Source organism: Gracilinanus agilis, chromosome 5 (genome assembly GCF_016433145.1).
Source record: "Gracilinanus agilis isolate LMUSP501 chromosome 5, AgileGrace, whole genome shotgun sequence".
Lineage (NCBI taxonomy): Eukaryota > Metazoa > Chordata > Mammalia > Didelphimorphia > Didelphidae > Gracilinanus > Gracilinanus agilis.
The window spans coordinates 126422357-126428289 of record NC_058134.1 but is presented as its reverse complement, the minus strand read 5'-3'; positions in this window follow the sequence as shown (position 1 = coordinate 126428289).

Below are 5933 nucleotides of genomic sequence, written 5' to 3'. Positions count from 1 at the left end.
ATAGGGATTATTTATCCCCAAAATTTTATTTTTGTTAAATACAAGGTTATTATATTTTTACACATGTTTTGTTATATTTTTATTTTATTCCACTGATTTACTTTTTCTATTTCTTAGCCAGTTCCACATATTTTTTTTAAAACCTTACCTTCCTTCTTGGAGTCAATACTGTGTATTGGCTCTAAGGCAGAAGAGTGGTAAGGGATAGGCAATGGGGGTCAAGTGACTTGCCCAGGGTCACACAGCTGGAAAGTGTCTGAGGTCAGATTTGAACCTAGGACCTCCCATCTCTAGGCCTGACTCTCAATCCACTGAGCTACCCACTGCCCCCAGTTCCATATATTCTTGATGAGTATTGTTGTATAATACAGTTAAAAATTTAACACTTCTAGACTTTCTCCCTTTACATTTTTTACATCAATTCCTTTGATATTCTTGATCTTTTGTACTTCCAAATAAATAATGTTATTTTTTTCTACTTCAATAAACTATTTTTTTAGATTTAATTGAGATGGCATTGAATAAGAGGATTGGTTTAGAAAGAATTATCATTTTAATTATACTGGCTCTGCCCCCACCTGAACAATTATTATTTTCCCAATTATTTAAATATTTCTTTATTTGAAAAAAAAGTGCTTAATAACCAAGTTCAGTTCCTGGATTTGGAGGCAGGTATATGTAGGTATTTTAATCTATGTATTTTAGAGGATTATCTCTTATTATCTCTTGTAGGTTTTTATTAGTGATATAAGGAAATACTGATAACTTATATGCATTTATTTTACATTCTGCTACTTTGTTAAAATCATCCTTTTACACTTTCTAGGTTCTCAGAGTCTCCTTATTCTCCTCACAAGAATATAATTGCTTCACTTTCTTCATGCTCAATCCTTTACCAGATCATGTCCTCTCAATGTAGATGTCCCTTAGAGTTCTGTTTTGGGCCCTTCTGCTCTTCTTCAATTAGAACACTTAAATTGGTAATCTCATCAGCTTCCATGTATTTAATTGTCAGCAGACAATGAAAAAATCTACTTTTCCTTCCCTAATTTCTGTACTAACCTCCAATCTTGCATTTCCAACTGCCTTTCAGACATCTTCAATGGATCTTCATTAGAGATCTTAAACCCATTATATCCAGAACGAAACTCCTAATATTTCCCTCTAAATCTGCCTCCCCATCTTCCCTATCACTGAAGGGGCATGCAATCCTCCTTCTCCCTAGGGTTTGTGATCTAGGAGTAATTCTGAACTCTTCAGTATCTTTTATCCCCAAAGCCTGCTGATTTCATCTTTGAATTGTCTCTCCAATACTCCTCAATCCTTCCTCTAACATTATCTTATCACCTTATGACAGCAGTTTTGCAATAACCTGTTCTGTTGACTTCAAGTTTCCCCCAACTCCAATCCATTCTCCATTCTGTCATTAAACCAATTTTCCTAAAATTCAAGTCTAATTATGCCATTGCATACTCAATACATTTCAGTGGCTTCCTATTGCCTCCAGGAGCAAATACAAAATCTTTTGGGCATTCAAAGCCCTGTTAAACCTACCCTCTCCTACATTTCCAGTTTTTATACTTTATTCCCCAACATGGATTCTTCAACACAACACTGACTTTCTGTGTTGCTTGAAAAACATTATATCTCTTGACTCCAGGCATTCTCTCTGGCTTTTTCCTATGACTAGAAAGTGCTCCCTCTTCAGTTCTGACTATTGACTTCTGAGATTTCTATTTTTATTAAGTTCCATATAAAATACACCTTCTGCAAGAAATATTTCTTAACTTCCTAATTTTTGTGCTTTTCCTCTTTTAATTATTTTCTTTTTGTAATTTCTATGGCTTATTTTGTTTGTATTTATTTGAATGTTGTCTCCCTCATTAGAATGTAAGTTTTTTGAGGGCAGGGATTGTATTTTTGTATCCTCAAAATTTAGCCAGTACCTGACACATATTAGGTACTTAATAAATGTTAAATGCAAAATGACAACAATTTTCTCATATATTCCTTTTTCTCAATTCAAAAAACACATTTCCTTGGTGTAGTTCTTTATCATCCTTTTCCTGGGCTAATGCAATAGCTTGCATATTGATTTCCTAGATTCCAATATCTGTCTTCTCCAATCTGTCTGTCATGTAGCCAGATTAATCTTCCATATAGACTTGAACATGTCATAGTCCAACCAAAAACCCTATTCAAAAATTCTCTGTAGATTGTTCTTACATCCAGAACAAAATACAAAATCCCCAGTCTGGAACTAAAGATTCTTAAAAATAAGTTTCCTACCCACTTTTCTAGGTTTAATTCCTATTATCTACTTTTATACACTATCTGTTCAAGGCAAAGTGGCTTGCTAACTGTTACTCATACAAGACATTCCACCCTTTGCTTCCTTGCTTTTCCATAGATCCCTCATGGAATCTTTAGATTACTTTAAAATAGAGTTCAGGTACCATGTCCTACATAAAATCTTTCCTGAAGATCAATACCTCCCCTAGTTAAGTTATTAGTCTCTCTCATATTCTTTTCCTTCCCTCACTTTTTTTCTTCCTTTCTATTTCTTCCTTTCTCTCTTCATGTTGAATACTTAGAATATTAGGTAATCCTTTGAAGATATACACTGCCCTTTATTTTGGTAGGTCCATTGCTGAAAACTGTGATTTTTTTACATATGTGATTAAGAAAAAAAATTGACTAGAATTAAATAAATTTAAAGGATTTTTATTACTGAAAAAATAGCCAAAAATCATTGTGTTCAGAATCATAGGACAAATGGGCAAGAACAAAAAAGAAAACAAACAAATACACATGTAGCAGATTATGCATTTATATTCCCTCTTTAGAGTTAGGAGGACATTGAATGAGAGTTTTACTTATGAATTGCTTATATAGTTTTTCCTAGACTCTGTTCATAGTACTTAAAGCATTTACTTTTTCTTGATTCTCCCAAAAAAGTATGTTTCAGTGAAAAGCATCTTTGTTCATCAATTTACCTTAAAGATATCCCTCAAAAATGCAAAACTCCTATACAGAATGAGATTGCAGCATCTTACAGTTTTATCCTAAGTGCTTTTTGGTAACATCCCTGCAAACTCCAAAGGGCTATCTAATGATCAAACTACACTGAAAATAACCCAGTGATTACCATTATTACAATAAAACAATAGCAATACTTTGAAGTGTAGTGCTTTGAGACTAACTGATCCATACCCAGAAATCACTTACCAAATGCCTGTAAGAGAGAAATCATGTATCAAATTTTGGGATGGAGACATTAAGAGGAAGAAAAATCAAAGCAATAACTAAAGAAAAAGTATATCCTTTAGGTGGCTCATTTTTCACAACCTCTTTCAAGTTTCTAAAAAGAAACCCTCGACTCTATTCTTCTTGATAGACTTTTTCAACTGCTCTCTGCAGTGCTGCATTTATAAGAGATCAGTCTGTTTTAAATAAAACATTATTGCTGGCAGCAAGTGTCTTTGGATATAGAAGATAAATTCTTTTCTACTAAGAAAATGGCAACACAATGACAGTCAATTGTGTAAGTCATATAACACTGGACCATGAAACAGGTAGTCTGACTGGGTAAAAGAAAAAAGAGAGCAAAAAAAGAGAGAAAAGAAAAACAAAGAAAGAAGGAGAGGAGAATGGATGAGAGAGAAGGAAGGAAGAGAAGTAGTGAGAGGAATGGAGAGAAGGAAAGGGGTAGGGAGGAAAGGAGCATGAGGGAGGGAGCCAGGGAGACAGAGAAACAGAGTGAGAGACACAGAGAGAAAGAGAGGAAGAGGGAGAGAGTTTCCATGACTTCAAAATACTCAGTCATTCAGGTATTTTTGGGAGTGTCTTACAGAAACTAATTTCAGTCATGTTAGAAATGCCTTATAGTGTATCTGCTAGCCTTAATAGAAATACAGAATGGCAGGCTCCCCTATAGCCTAACAGCAGCCAGCAATACAGTAGAATTTCAATTAGTCAGCTGACAATCAGCAGCAACCCCTCAGGAAAAACTCAGGGATGTACTTTGTGTGGCTTTTGCCTGAATTTGAAAGACTCAGTTGTGAAGATTCTTCAATGCATCAGCTGATGCTTTTTTGGTGTGTGTGCTACTTTCTAAGGAACCTTGGGGTTTCCCTCACTCTTTCCTTTGAGCTTTACTTTTCTCACATCTCAGAGTGTGATTTAGACAGCCTTGGTATTTAGAGTCAAAGAAAAGGAGACCTACCCAAACAAAAAACTTAAGCCAAAATACCTGAAAATATCCAGAGATAGAGAGCTTTCCTAGACTATATGATGACTGTGATTTTCATTATACCAGACATAGGATTTCATTTATTTGGTTGCTAGTCCAAAAAGAGTCTAAGGCCTCAGATTATTATACAAGCAGAGAGAATTTATGTGTTGCTAAAGGAGATACCTGATAACAATTCCAAAGCAAACAGTTTTTTGTCCCTTTATTATTCTTTTGCTTTAATCAAACTGTGCCTTGGGTTATTTCAGTGACTTTGATATTCTAAGGGTATCTTTTGTTGTCCCTAGGTTTATAATACAATGTACCCAATGAAGATGAATTTTTATGTCTAAATGTAATTCTAATATGTTCTTTCTACTACTTGGTGAAGTCATTTTGATGAAGTTACTTTCATCAGAGTCAAATCTTAAGGCAGAAATACAAAAATGGAAATATAGCTTACCAACTTAGATTTGTAAAGATTGATTTTAATCTTCTCCAACTCTGGAATCCAATGAATCTGGAGAACTTTTTACAATGTTGGAGATGTGAGAGAAAAGTCCCCCTAGCCCTTTTTATGAAGATTAGATTTTAAAGTTAGCAGTAATCTTGAAATAATCATCACTGCAATTCTAAGATAGCATAACTCATGATTTTAGCAGGCTTTTGTGAATATTCTGGTATAAGTATTAGAGTTTTGAATTAAGCAAATAACTGCTTTTGCTTAGGCCCTAGAGACAGCCTCACCCTTCAAAGTTGCTATAACAGGCACCCTAACTTGTGATCCATTATACTTCAGGATGCCTGACCTTTAGTTCAGAACTGGGTACTGCCTGACACCACCCACTCTTATCTTATGCATCATCAACCCAGGCATATCTGTTCCCCTCTTTCTATTAAGTGATTTTTAAATAGTTGTCAAATGACTTTTTCTACCCATGAGAAGTATTTCTAGATTACTTCAACCAATCCACATCTATTTTTTCACTGATCTGGAATATTTTTGTACTGTATAGAAGTTGTCTAATTCTTTGGGGTATAAAAGAAGGTTTCTCACAGTGCTCGGGGTCCTCTGATCATGACCAGGGGCTCCAACTTTATTGTGGGACTGGCCCTCCCATAATAAACCCATCTTTCTTTATGGCTTGGATATTTTGCTTATCATTTGCATACCTGCGGTTAGAAAAAAATTAGGCAACAGAGTCTGTGCAACAGCAGTGGTGAAGGTGAAACTCTTTAATACTCTTGGGTGACATCAGCATGGTCTATATTCCATCTTTTAAAATGAGAACTTATCTTGAAGTAAAGGATCAAAATTAACTAAAGACAACTATCAACAGAAATAAATTTGGAGGTAGACAAGATCCTTTTTATTTTATACCATCCTACCAGGCCTTTTAAAGTCTTTGCTTCAGGTTCCATAGAATCTATTTGTCTCAGATGTGGAAGGGAATTGAGAGCTCTTATGGATTAGCTCATATCAAACTAGAGCCTCTGCTATGTTGTACTCAAAGAGTGAACATCCATTCACCACTTCAAAACCTTCACTGGTGGTCAATTTACTAAAACCTAATGAAGCTTATTTCAATTTTGGTTTTATTTGATTATTAGGAAGATTTTTTTCTTTACATTAATCCTAAATCTACCTCTGAAACATCCATAAATTGTTCCTCATAAAGCCTTCTGAAAACCAGGAAAATAA